Source organism: Manihot esculenta, chromosome 16, assembly GCF_001659605.2.
Source record: "Manihot esculenta cultivar AM560-2 chromosome 16, M.esculenta_v8, whole genome shotgun sequence".
NCBI classification, from domain to species: Eukaryota; Viridiplantae; Streptophyta; class Magnoliopsida; order Malpighiales; family Euphorbiaceae; genus Manihot; species Manihot esculenta.
This window is the reverse complement of record NC_035176.2, coordinates 26,091,577-26,105,163: the sequence shown is the minus strand read 5'-3', so window position 1 is coordinate 26,105,163 and position 13,587 is coordinate 26,091,577.

The following is a 13,587-nucleotide window of genomic DNA, read 5'->3' as shown; positions in this document are numbered from 1 at the left end:
GATTTATAGTAGACCGAATTTACCTAAACTCTTTTTAAAACTATTTTGATATAAAAATTTTATATTTTTTTTATTAGAGATGAAAAATTCATTAAGATGAGAAAATGGTTATAAGTTTAATACATCAAATATAGGATTTGGCAAAAAAAGTTATGACAAAATCAGCCCATCCAAAAAATAACAAATCCAAGGCCTAACACCATTGAACCCTAAAATCTAGTGGAAAGATAGATGCAAACAGGGTTGCCACCATCATGGTGCTATCATCGCAGGACTATGTTCGGATAGGGAAAAAGATTTCACGGAAGAACTTGGACCATTCCTAAATAACACACAAAAACCAAAAATATCTCTTCAATAGCACATAAGATCGAAAACTCAGCTAACTGTCATCGTTTAGCTACAAGAGAGGACACAAAGCAGAGCTCGAACAACAATTCTTGCACTTTGAAGGTCTACCATTGAGTCATGTAAGCTGCTGAAGGACCTCGAGATGCTCGGTATAAAAACACAAAAGCAAAGTATTATAAAAATAATTTATTTTAAATAAGTTGTGAGAATAAAAATAAAGAATTCTACCTAAAAAACTTACAAGAGTTTTCAAATATTTATATTGTGGGAAATTTTAATTTAAACATGAAGTGTTTTGAAGGAACATTTTGGAGAGAATCCAAAATTGATAAATATATTATAAATTAAAGATTCAAATAGAGATTTTTCTCTGATAAATTTGTTTTTAATCAAAAAATATCTGTATGTGTCTTAAAAGGTATCTCCAACAATCATAAATCGTTACTCTAATCTCTACGTGTATTTTTTTATTCTCCATTAAATCTTCTATATGAATTTCTTTTGGAAAATTACAGAATTATTGTCTGTGATTTTTTTTTATTTTGTTGTATTCTGAAAGAGACACTGCCACAATGCTCCAGTAAACATAGTAGGCACCTATTCCTTCCTCATGTCGCTCGAAGAATTTCTCCACTATTGCATAGAAGAAGACCATGCATGCATTTAAAACTCAAGCTCCAAACATCCTCTAAAAAACTATATTTTATCCGGTAAGCTCAAATTCGCACATAAAACCGTAGTGAAAGAAACTCTAACAGATCTAAGAAAAAATTCTCACAAATGATCACATATTTACAACATAAACAAAAGAAAAATAAAAATTCATACAACCCATAACAGTATTAGGAAAGGAGAGACCCATAAATCTGGATGGAGTTAGAAATCCGGGTGGAGTCTGAAGTCCTCTAACTAAGAAAAGACTAAAAAATGACAAAGAAAAGAAGATAAACATTTAGAGTCCGTGAAAATGAAAAGAGAAAAAAAATTTCTAGCCAAACAAGAGAGAGAAAAGGACACAAGAAAAATTCAACCATATCTCTATTTTATAAATTAATTCTTAAAATTATAATTTTTTATAAATAAATCCTTATATTATTACCCATTAATCCTCAGTTATCTCATTATCATCATCTCATTATCATCATGAAGTATCCTTATATATTTTTTCCTTCCACTCCTCTCCTCGCTCTCCCATCCATGTCTCTCGTCCTCTCTCCCATTCTCTCACTTCTCCTCCCTCCCATACCTCTCTCCTTCTCTTTATTATTTTACATTTTATTAATAATCTTTTTTCTATTCTACTAATAAATTTTTCTTTATTTTGATTGGTTAAGAGATTATAAATAAATTATTACTTAAAAATCTTTAAGAATATACAATAAAATTCATAAAACAATGTAAATCATGCATTGCAATTATAATAGAGAAATAAATTAATGTGTGATTGCTTAACGTGCATTATAATTTAAATTAAAAACATAAACTAAAACTTCTTTTTAAATTGTTACTTCATTAGAAAAACATTTTTTTTATAATGAATAACTAAAGTATAAAAATTCACCTTTTTCTTTTGATAAATTCATGTTTTTTATTTTTTGAACAAATGGTGAGTTTTCTGTTGTTATATTCAATTAGTTATTATAATTATAATAAATACTCCCTCAATTTTATAATTTTTATCCACCTTACTTTTTTTATGTATATCAAGAAGAATAATTTTTTTTATTAAATTTTTAATTATATCCATTTTAAAGGCATTAAATTTTATTAAATATTAAAAAAATTTTGAGATATTTTTATAGAAATAAAATAAAATTAAATAGGATTATAATAATCCATTTATATATTATTATAATGTTAAAAAAAAGTGTACAATAAATTTAACATAATCGAAAAAAATAAAAATGGATAAAAATTATAAAACGGAAGGAGTATTATAATTATCAGTGAAAAATTTTATAGCAACATTAATTTTACTATTATATATATTAATATACGACAACAATATAAATAATTTATCAACATTAATAATACATAAAAATATATAATGATAATGTTTTTTTAGCAGTAATAATCATTGTTGTAAATAATTTAATTTTTTAACAGAAACTATAATTTTATTTAAAAAATATCTATAACTACATTTCTGTCCTAATAACATATAACAATCATATATTACTTATACTATATATAAAAGTGGAAAGAGGGAAAATGATAGCTTATACATCCCAATAGAATGGGGTTGTAGAAATAAAGCCTAAAACCCTTCTTCAAATAGCTATAGCTTTAATGTTCTATTCCAGCTTTAAAGAACTTTTGGAGAGAGGCAGTCTTACACGCTACTTATTTGATAAATAGAACCCCAAAGTTCAGTCATTAACTGGAAAACTCTCTATGAACTTTTCAACAACAGAGTACCAGATTATAGCATACTGCGATCCTTTGGATATTTGTGCTATGCAACTAATGTAAGATCTCATAAAACTAAGTTTGAACCCAGAGTAACCAAATGCATTTTTTTAGAGTTTGCCATAGGCCATTGCCATAGGCCATTGCCATAGGCCATAAGGCATACAAACTGTATGACCTTAGTAGAAAGACTATATGTATATCTAGAGACATTCTCTTTCATAAATCCATCTTTCCCTACCAAACACATAACCAGACAGAATTCAATCCCTCTTACCCTCTACTTGTTCAAAAAGAATCCAAAACAGAATTACCACATCCTCATGATACCCACCTTATACCCAATGAACACCATCCTATCTCACCTTTAGACTTACAATAGAATATCACTACAGACACACAGATTCGAAGAAGTTCAAGGACTCATAAAAAACTAAGTTGGTTAAATGACTTTGTGGCAACAGCTCAAGATGCAACTTGTGTCCCACACAATTGCTCTGTCAGTCTGAGTCAACCTTCAGGTACATCATTAATCCAAATTTCTTCAAACCATCTTTATTTCACACCTGCACACAAAGAGTTTTTAGCATTACTATCTTTGACACATGAACCATATTCTTACGAACAAGCAAAGACATATGAAAATTGGGTCAGTGCTATGGATATTGAATTGGAATCTCTCGAGAAAAATTCTACTTGGGAACTTGTCTCATTCCCTATACACAAAAGGCTTATCGCTTCTAAGTGGGTGTATAAAATCAAAAGAAAAGTCGATGGCTCAATTAATAGATATAAAGCCAGGTTAGTGGCCAAGGGGTTTAGCCATCTTGAAAGAATTGATTACATTGAAAGCTTCTCTCCCGTAGCAAAAATGGTCACCATTCGCCTATTTTTGGCCATAGCAGCTGCCAAGCATTGGCCAGTCCACCAACTGAATATCAATAATGCCTACCTCCATGGCTCCATTGACGAAGAACTATATATGCTTCCCTCACAAGGTCACTCTAAGGTACAACCAAATCAAGTGTGTAAACTAAAAAAATCACTCAACGGACTCAAGCAGGTTGGCTGCCAATGGAACAAAGAATTCACCCTCATACTCAAGCAATATGGCTTTACTCAATGTCCACATGATCACTATATCTTTAAAAAATCTTCATCTTCTTACTTTCAAACCTTAATTGTCTATGTTGACGATGTATTGATTACTAAGACACTGAAGTAGAGATCCTGGCTACCAAACACTACTTTGACTCTCAGTCCACAATTAAGGACTTGGGACATGTGAAATTTTTTATCAACCTGAAAATTGCCTATTCTGCATCTGGAATGTACATTAATAAGAGAAAATACATCACAAAGATTATTCTTGACACTACTCTCTCAAATGCTAAAATCGCACAAGTACCTTTGCTTCGAGAACTCAAGCTCACACACGAGCTCTCCTCCCTATCCTAGCGTGTTATAGAAGACTAGTGGGACGACTTTTATACCTCAATCTTTTACGACCAGATATTACTTTTGCCTTGCAATAATTAAGCCAATTTATGTAGGAACCATGTCAAACACACTGCGATGCTACAATACATGTGCTACATTATCTCAAAGGCACCACTGAGCGAGGCCTATTTTATCCATCTCATATATCACTTAACCTTCATGCATACTTTGACGCTGATTGGGTCTCTTGCACTGATACTCGTTGATCCATATTTGGATTTTGTATATTCATAGGGCAAGCTCTCATTTCATGAAAAACAAAAAAATAGACCACTGTTAGTCGCTCCTTCGTTGAAGCTGAATATAGAAGTATGGTCTCCACAGTCTATGAGTTACAATACTCAGCTATCTCCTATGCACTTTCTCTCTCCACCTTTGCACACCAATACTACTAAAATGTGTTAGCAGCAAACTTAGTCTTTCATGAAAGAACAAAACACCTAGAATAGAGTGTCATATTGTTCATAATTAAACCAGCAAAGGCTTCATTCAACCAAAATATTTTTTTTAAAGATACATCCAAACATGTGAAGAATTTCTCCACTATTCCATAGAAGAAGACCATGCATGCATTTAAAACTCAAGCTCCAAACATCCTCTAAAAAACTATATTTTATCCAGTAGGCTCAAATTCACATATAAAACTATAGTGAAAAAAACTCTAACAGATCTAAGAAAGAATTCTCACAAATAATCACAGATTTACAACATAAACAAAAGAAAAATAAAAATTTATACAACCCATAATAGTATTAGGAAAGGGGAGACCCACAAATCTAGATGGAGTCAAAAATTCGGGTGGAGTCTGAAGTCCTCTAACTAGGAAAAGACTAAAAAATGACAAGGAAAAGAAGACAAACATCTAGAGTCGATGGAAAAGAAAAGAGAAAAAACTTTCTAGCCAAACTAGAGAGAGAAAAGGACACAAGAAAAAATCAACCTTATCTCTATTCTATAAATTAATTCTTAAAATTATAATTCTTTATAAATAAATCCTTATATTAGTACCGATTAATCCTCAGTTATCTCATTATTATAATGAAGTATCCTTGTATATTTTTTCCTTCCACTCCTCTCCTCTCTCTCCCATCCATGTCTCTCTTCCTCTCTCTCATTCTCTCACTCCTCCTCCCTCCCATGCCTCTCTCCTTCTCTTTATTATTTTACATTTTATTAATAATCTTTTTTCTATTCTACTAATAATTTTTTTTTTATTTTGATTGGTTAAGAGATCATAAATAAATTATTACTTAAAAATCTTTAAGAATATATAATAAAATTCATAAAACAATGTAAATCATGCATTGCAATTATAATAGAGAAATAAATTAATGTGTGATTGCTTAACGTGCATTATAATTTAAATTAAAAACATAAACTAAAACTTCTTTTTAAATTGTTACTTCATTAGAAAAACATTTTTTTTTTATAATGAATAACTAAAGTATAAAAATTCACCTTTTTCTTTTGATAACTTGATGTTTTTTATTTTTTTGAACAAATGGTGAGTTTTCTGTTGTTATATTCAATTAGTTATTATAATTATAATAAATACTCCCTCAATTTTATAATTTTTATCCACCTTACTTTTTTATGTATATCAAGAAGAATAATTTTTTTTATTAAATTTTTAATTATATCCATTTTAAAGAAATTAAATTTTATTAAATATTAAAAAAAATTTTGAGATATTTTTATAGAAATAAAATAAAATTTAAAAAAAGGATTATAATAATCCATTTATATATTATTAAAATAAAATTATGTCTTCCATATGCAGCAGATTACTAAAGGAAATTTAAACGGGAATGAATAGTTAGTTATGAAAATAGTTAGTATATTGTTGAGAAGAATCTCTAGATCGTTCTAATAGTTTCCGCCTTTATATATATAAGTTAATACAAAGCAAGCAATATACATGAGTTTTTTCTCTCTTCTTTTTTTTGGTATCATTGTTACTTTCTATTTATGGTATCAGAGTTTGACAATCAAGCTTCTGTAGCAGCTATGGTTAGTACCAACAATGTGATCCCAAGTATGAATCAGAAGGGTCACCTCACTCTGCATAATTCTAATTCTCTAAGAACAGTGTTGGTGAGTGTACCACTCACTAGAGAAAACTACCTAACTTGGGACAGATCGATGTTGATTGCACTGCGAGCCAAGGATAAGGTTGACTTTGTCAAGGAAAAACACAAAAAACCTGAGGAAGACTCTCAGGATTTTGAGCAATGGTAGAAAGTCGACAGCATGGTGATTTCTTAGATTCTTAACTCTATTTTCAAAGAAATCGTGGAGGCATTTCTGTATACCACGACTTCTCATGAACTGTGGGAAGAGTTGGCTCAACGCTTTGGAGGTAGCGATGGACCTCAAGATCTACCAGATCGTGAGAGAAATCAACTCATTCCAAAAAGGTAACATGAATGTAATGGTTTACTTTACTAAACTCAAAAAAGTTTAGGATGAATTAGCTTGTGTCAGACCATTTGCTATATGTACTTATGGTGCTGCTAAAAAGATGAGTGAAATATGTGAAAGCGACAAATTGATCCAATTCCTCATGGTACTAAATTCATCATATGATCACGTTAGAAACCAAATCCTCCTCATGGATCCATTTCTCCTAGTGAATCATGTATATGCCATGGTATTGAGGGTTGAAAAATAAAGAAAGGTTAACACCTTCATACCAGATGTAGCAAATGGTTCCATGGCCATGATGGCTAAGACACGGGGCAATAATATGGAGAAATCGAGTTATAAAATATCATTCAAGAGAAGGGAGATTGGAGAAAAAGATGAAAGGTTCTGTGACTACTGTAAAAACACAGGACATACTAAGGACTCTTGTTTCAAGCTAATCGGATATCCTGAATGGTTCAAACAAAAGAAGGTGAAGTAATTCACAAATGCTGTAGAAGATACATGTGATACTGCACTTGAGTTTGAGCCAGACAAAGCTCGTAACGAAGAACTAACTACCACCATCACCAACATAATTCAGCAAGAACTAAGCAAGATGATAAAAGGCAAAGGGGTCTAAGAAGCCAACTATGCTGAATTTACTGGATTTGCATGTAAATGCACTCAAAATTCTTCTGTTTTTGTTCATTCTATTAATACTAGTAATTGGATCATAAATAGTGGTGTTACATCTCATATGTGTTCCTCCCTCACACTTTAATCCTGTAACTAAATCTATAATTGTGTCACTACCTAACAGATCGGCTAAAGAGGTTAGAAGGATTGGCGAGGTCAAACTTAAAAGTAACCTAATATTGCAAAATGTACTTCACATGCCAGGTTTCAAACACAAACTCTTATTTGTTCAACAACTTCTAAAGGATTCTAATGTTTTTGTGATTTTTTTTTATCCAAATCACTGTAAGTTACAGGACCTTTGGACTAAAGAGTTTGTTGTTGTAGGATACCTCTATGAAGGATTATACAAGATTAGTAGCAATTCGTTCTCTAAAATAAAACATGTATCAGAAAAGGCAAATGTCTGTGATGATGTAACTAGTTCCAAAATGAATAAAAAAGATACTTCTTTATGGCACGTTAGATTTGGCCATACTTCCATATCAAAACTTGCTCATATACAGGTTTTTAACTGTGATGTATCATTGTCACCATGTCACATATGCCCTCTTGCCAAACAGTTAAGATTGCCATTTCAAAAAAGCTCAAGCTCCAAGCCCACTGTTTTTTACCTATTACACATAGACATTTGGGGACCTTACCACCTAATTACTTTCATAGGTGCCTCATATTTCTTAACCATAGTAGGCGACTACAGCAAATCAACATGGACATACCTCATGCAAAATAAGTTTCAAGTCCATTCACTCCTCCTCACCTTTTTCAAAACGATTTAAACACAATACCAAGCCACTGTGAAACACATAAGGACAAACAATGGAGCAGAATTCTTGAGATTTGAGACAATGAAATTGTTTCAATAGTATGACATTATTCATAAAGAAATGATAGCTTATACACCCCAATAGAACGGAGTTGTAGAAAGAAAGCATAAAACTCTTCTTCAAATAGCTAGAGCTTTAATGTTCTGTTCCGGCTTGCCAAAGAATTTATGGGGAGAGGCAGTCTTACATGCCACTTATCTGATAAATAGAACCCCAAGTTCAGTCATTAACCGGAAGATTCCCTATGAACTTCTCAATAATAGAGTACCAGATTATAGCATACTGCGATCCTCTGGATGTTTGTGCTCTACAATTAATATAAGAACTCGTAAAACTAAGTTTGAACCCAGAGCAACCAAATGCATTTTTCTAGGGTTTTCCATAGGCCATAAGGCATACAAACTGTATGACCTTAGTAGAAAGACTATATGTATATCTAGAGACGTTCTCTTTCATAAATCCATCTTTCCCTACCAAACACATAACTAGACAGAATTTAGTCCCTCTTACATAACTAGACAGAATTTAGTCCCTCTTACCCTCTACTTTTTCAAGAAGAATCCAAAATAGAATTACCACAGCCTCATGATACCCACCTTATACCCAATGAACACCAACCGACCTCACCTTCAAACTTACAACAAAATGTCACTACAAACACACAGATTCGAAGAAGTTCAAGAACTCATCAGAAACTAAGTTGGTTAAATGACTTTGTGGCTGTTGAATCCCACATCGGTTGTGGAAAGGGGTAATGTGCCCCTTATATGGGCCATAGGCACTCCTCCCCCTTGAGCTAGCTTTTGGAGTGAGTTAGGCCTGGCCCAAATTTAACATGGTATCAGAGCCTCCCCATCTGATGTTAGGCACTCCATAAATGTGCCACGCACCAGTAAAAATTCTGGGCATGAGGGGGTGTGTTGAATTCCACATCGATTGTGGAAAGGGGTAATGTGCCCCTTATATGCGCCATAGGCACTCCTCCCCCTTGAGCTAGCTTTTGGGGTGAGTTCGCTCTGTCAGTCTGAGTCAACCTTTAAGTACATCATTAACCCGAATTTCTTCAAACTATCTTTGTTTCACACCTACACACAAAGAGATTGTAGCATTACTATCTTTGATACATGAACCATATTCTTACAAACAAGCAAAGACATATGAAAATGAGAGAAAAATTCTACTTGGGAACTTATCTCATTCCCTGTACACAAAAGGCTTATCACTTCTAAATGTGTGTATAAAATCAAAAGAAAAGTCGATGGCTCAATTAACAGATATAAAGCCAGGTTAGTGGCCAAGGGGTTTAGCTAGCTTGAAGGAATTGACTACATTGAAAGCTTCTCTCCTGTAGCAAAAATGGTCACTATTCGCAAGCTTTTTTTCAATTCATTTTTTATCTCTATATTATTTCTTTTCTTCTCCCTCTCCACACTTGCTCTGCACTTCCTTCTCAAGCATGCGACCTCAGTCCTCCAGCATCTCCACACTTGCTCTACACTTTCTCCTCCAGCATTCCACCTCCAACATACTGTGATCTCTATTTTCATCTCCTTCCATTTTTCTGAACATTTCACTGTTATGAGGTTTTTTTATAAACTGATTTTTATTTTTAAATGTGTATATAATTTTTTTAACATATAAAATTATTTTTGAATGTGTATATAATTTTTTTTGACATATAAAAATAAAATTAAAAATTATAATTTGATATGTGATTATAATTTTTATTTTTATATGTATTGAAAATTTTGGCAGAATAATTCTTATTTTAAAATTTAATTATCTAAATATTAAATGTTAATAAATAAAAATATAAGGTATTTCAGACTAAATAATATATTTAATATAATTTTTATTTAATTTTATAACTTTAAAAAATTTATTAATTAAGTTTTAAAATTTTTAAAAATTAATTAATTAGTATTTTTATTTAAGAGATTAAATAGTTAATTTTTTTAACAAGTTTTAATCGCCCATAAATTATACAATTAAAAAATTATTTAATTATATTTTTATATAAATTTATCTCTAAAATATAATTATAAAATTAAATAAACATAATCTACAAATTTAAATTTTTATAAATAAATTTGTGCAGAAACTTTTAAAATGATAGTTTTAAAAATAATTTTTTTTTATAAAATATAATATTTTAAATTTTAATATTATAATAATATATAAAATGATTAGCATTAATTTTATTTTATGTTTAAGTTTTTTTAAATATTTTTAAGATTTAATAAAATTTAATTTTTTTAAGATAACTATAATTAAAAAGTTAATAAAATTTAATATTTTTTTAAAAAATATAATATTTTAAAATTTTAAAATTTTTTGTTCGTCTTAAACTTCTTTTTATTTTTTTAAACTAGTAATTATTTTATTTTTTATATTATAATAATATATAAAATGATTAGTATTAATTTTATTTAATGTTTAAGTTTTTTAAATATTTTTAATAATTAATAAAGGTGTAGGGTCATGGAGGGATTTGTCCAGCACTTTGAGTGTTGGAAAGGCATGTTCGGCACCTAGAGTGCCTAACATGCCACCTCCACTGCCAAGGGAGCATTTACGATGCTCCCGTGTCATGAAGCACCTTGTTCGACACCCACGGTGTCGAACAAGCGTGTTCGGCAGTATGACTGCCGAACACGCTTTCTTGACACACAAAATTCGAAAATATTTTCGAATTCTGCGTGAATTGATAAATTTTTTTTCAATTATGCATGAATTGAAAAAAAGCTCCACTATTCGTTTATATTTACCATAGCGGCTGCCAAGCAAATAGCCAATCCACAAACTGGATATCAATAACGCCTACCTCCATGGCTCCATTGATGAAGAACTATATATGCTTCCCTCACAAGGTCACTCCAAGGTACAATCAAATCAAGTGTGTAAACTAAAAAAATCACTCTATGAACTCAAGCAGGTTGGCTGCCAATAGAACAAAGAATTCACCCTTAAACTCAAGCAATATGGCTTTACTCAATGTCCACATGATTACTGTTTCTTCAAAAAATCTTCATCTTCTTACTTTCAAACCTTAATTGTCTATGTCGACAATGTATTGATTACTGAGACACTAAAGTAGAGATCTTGGCTACCAAACACTACCTTGACTCTCAGTTCACAATCAAGGACAGGGACATATGAAATTTTTTATCGACCTGAAAATTGCTTGTTCTGCATCTGGAATGTACATTAATAAGAGAAAATACATCACAAACATTATTCTTGACACTAGTCTCTCAAATGCTAAAATCGCACAAGTAACTTTGCTTCGAGGACTTAAGCTCAAACACAAGCTCTCCTCCCTGACCCAGCGCGTTATAGAAGACTAGTGGGACGACTTTTATACCTCAATCTTTTACGATCCGATATTACTTTTGTCTTGCAACAATTAAGCTAATTTATGCAGGAATTGCGTCAAACACACTAGGATGCTACAACACATGTGCTATGTTATCTCAAAGGCACCACTGAGCGAGGCCTACTTTATCCATCTCAGACATCACTTAACCTTCATGCATACTTTGACGCTGACTGGGCCTCCTGCATTGATACACGTCGATCCATATCCGAGTTTTGTATATTCATAGGGTAAGCTCTCATTTCATGGAAAACAAAAAACAGACCACTATTAGTCGCTCCTCCACTGAAGCTGAATATAAAAGTATGGTCTCTGCCGTCTGTGAGTTACAATGCTCAGATATCTCCTATGCACTTTCTCTCTCCACCTTCGCACACCAATACCACTACAATGTTTTAGCAGCAAACTCGATCTTTCATGAATAAATGAAACACCTAGACATAGAGTGCCATCTTGTTCATGATCAAACCAGCAAAAGCTTCATTCAACCACTCCACTTACCTTCTCGCCTTCAGCTGGTAGATATCTTCACTAAGTGCCTTGAATCTCCTCTGTTCTCTACCTTCATCTCCAAGTTGGGAATGGTTTCAATATCCCATTCTCAGTTTGAGGACAAGGAGGGGAGGGATGAAAGAATAACAACTAGCAAATAAAACGCAGCGCAATAAGCATGGATTAATGAAACGGTGCGTACAAAGAAATGCACAGGGATGAGCTTCAATGGCTCTTTCTTAAGGCTATGTCGAGCTGGTGCAGAACTAAAAAATACCAAACTGATGCCGAACTGAAAGACACTAAACTAAAAAGGCCATGTTGAACTGAAAACACCAGTCACGCCTTCCACATGCAGCAGATTATGAAAGGGAATTTAAGCGGAAACGAGTAGTTAGTTATGAAAGTAGTTAGCATACTGTTGAGAAGAACCTCTAGATCGTTCTAATAGTTTCTACCTTTGTATATATAAGTTAATACAAAGTAAGTAATATACATGAGTTTTTTCTCTCTACTATTTTCTGTTATCATTGTTACTTTCTGTTCACAACTTAAGATTAAGTGACATATTTGTTGTCTTAACGATTATTATTAACAGTTATGTTCAAAGATAATGCTATAAATACATGTGTAATTAAATCATTTGATCTTAGCATCACTTGCAGACATCCATTATAATTTTCATTTTGTTTTAGGGGGAATTCTATATTTGTTGTATAGAATTCCATTTGGCTTTATTAATCCTGAAAAGAATTTACCATTATACCTAACAACAACATAGTGGAGGCATAATTCCTTAAAGGACAATGCTTTCACCTTCAAATCCTTTGTTATATTTTTTAGTATTATTCTAACAAAAACATGCTTATCCTTTGTTGTATGGGAGATGATGGTCGGTGTTTGATTTCAAATTAACAATGAACGGTTTGGCAATGCTTCATAGTTGATGGCCGATGCCTGGAATCAAAATCGAGAAAATGCGGTTTAGCAGTGCTTTATGTTCGAATTTAGGGTAACAGTATTGAGTTGGATATGGTAGTATAAGTTGGATTGGTGGGTGCACATGTAATTTGGACTTACATTTCTATATATGTTCACATTACCCACTCAATTTTTAATTCCAATTTGCATAGTTAAAAAAAAAAAAAGTTAATTTCAGTTAAACTTACTTAAATACGCCACTTAATATGACATTTTCTTGTTCAATAAAAAATTTATGCACAAAATTAAAAATATTGCACTGACATTGACATTTTCTTTGTTAATTTTTCTCTTTTTTTTCAACGCATTATATTAGAATTGTGCTTGCTTTTACATTGTCTTTGTAATTTTACTTTGCAGTAGAGTGATTTGATATTTTTTTTATAGAGAAATTAACTGATGAAACCGTAACAGAAAATTGTTATTTAACACATATAAAATTAACTAATTAATTTCTATAAAAATTCATTAAAATAGTTTATGTTTTTTGAAATTATAACTAAAAAGTTTCTCATAATTAATCTTTTACGTTACCTAAAGTTCTCTTAC